At 35.6% G+C, this 1,774-nt stretch overlaps 1 non-coding gene across 1 annotated transcript; it reads right to left on the bottom strand.

Annotated features, from left to right (window-relative positions):
• Positions 1-974: 974 nt before the first annotated feature.
• On the bottom strand, positions 975-1,047 carry TRNAR-ACG (transfer RNA arginine (anticodon ACG)). Its single transcript has one exon. It is a non-coding gene; the product is annotated as a tRNA-Arg (tRNA).
• Positions 1,048-1,774: the final 727 nt, after the last annotated feature.

The following is a 1,774-nucleotide window of genomic DNA, read 5'->3' as shown; positions in this document are numbered from 1 at the left end:
TAACAAAATATTTGAACTTTGTTTGGTTGGAAAAAAGATTAGGAGGCTTGGGTCAAAGTATGGTTATTCAATGTGATGGGTTAGGATTAGTTATGGACTTTGTGTTTTTGATTGTAACAAGAATTTTATTATGGCCGCAGGTGAGGCATATTGAAAGATCTGGTGGTGGATGAATTAAGAGCAATTTGGAAGTCTCTTTTCCTTCCAAAGAGTGTTGTGGACTCTCCCAATAGCTTGGTAACTAATCAACGTTTAAATTGAAAGAAACTGTTGGAATCAATCGGCTTCAGTCAGGGTAAAGAGCACTCGATCAGTCTTTACTGCTTTGCATTGAGAATATCTTCGTAATTGTGTGCTTTATTTCATGAGTAGATATTCTCAATATAAGGTTGAAAAAGGCTGTTAGAACGGTGTAGGCACAGATTTATCCTGATAGAAGGCGATCTCAAATCAGTACTATATTCCTCCAAGTTATTGATATTTTCACGCCCATGTGATTCACATAACCCTCGGTGCTAAAAGGATTGCTGAGATTTGAAAATGGCTGTGCTTTTTGGTTTTTGCCATGTGATAGAATTAGACATTCATCTTTTCTTAGAGTTCAATATAACTCATCTGGTTTGGTTTGGCTCTGACGTGGCCATTATCAATCTGGATCTCCTACCCACAAGAATCCTATATCCACACCTATCCAATAGTTGTACATCAAGGACATCTCTCCATATGAATGGTACCATACAAATATAAAATTTGTTTTCATTTCTCAATGGTTGCTTCAATTGGACTAAAATGACTCACCATTTTGATTGCACAGTAATTTCTTTTATTTCAAGTTCTTTGAAATAAAAGAAAAGATATGATATAGAAAAGAAAAGAAAAGATTTGACTATGATATAGAAAAAGGTTTGACTATGATATAGAAAAGGTTTGCTAATGCATAATTTATCTTTTATGATCAAATGTTATATAAGAAACGACTCCGCTGGGGATTGAACCCAGAATCTCTGGTTCCGTAGACAAGCGCCTTATCCATTGGGCCACAGAGTCATTTGCTTGAATGGCATTTATATAAGTAAAAATCAGGTCTAGATTAGGTCTTGGTAGAAACCCGAAGCTAATTTGGGTTCATAATTTTCAAGTTTTTTACCCTAACGGGCCTTATCCCAACTTCACTTTGTTGGGCTGTGATTCAGTTACTCTGGCCCAAGTTCAACAACTATATCTAAATATGCTTAGTTAATTAATTTTAGCCAAATCATGATTTACTAATTTCGTAAGATTAGGCATCTACTATTAAACATTTTTATTTTATTGTATTTATTTATTTTTTTGCTTACACAAACAGGGGTAACCCAGAACTTCTGTATGTGTCAACGTGAAGAGTTTTTGTATCTTTTAGGGTAAAAGACTTAAACCTCTCCTAACATTTTTGCTAAATGCTAAGACTTCCCTTCTCTTTTAAAAAATGACTAAGACCTCCCATATTACGGTTGTATCTAGTAAAATCATCAAAAAGTCTCTTCTACCCTTCCTTAATATTTTCCATACCTTTCAGAGATGCCAGTCCACCCACACAAAACAAGGAACACTTCCTTTCAGTTCGGCCCTCTTTGGCCTTTTATTTCTCTTTGGACAATGAGAAATTCTAGCAAGGCTGCTGAGCGAAGCTAGGAGTGTCCCAATGAGATCCCAAAATTGGGTATATTGCCCTAATATCCAGTAAAAAGTTCCCATCATCGCCAATATTCGACGTGTTATTGGTGGTGACATAATT

The sequence above is a fragment of the Nelumbo lutea genome, chromosome 2, assembly GCF_056320005.1.
Source record: "Nelumbo lutea isolate HS-2025 chromosome 2, American lotus-T2T, whole genome shotgun sequence".
Lineage (NCBI taxonomy): Eukaryota > Viridiplantae > Streptophyta > Magnoliopsida > Proteales > Nelumbonaceae > Nelumbo > Nelumbo lutea.
This window is presented reverse-complemented; position numbering and strand designations above follow the sequence as displayed.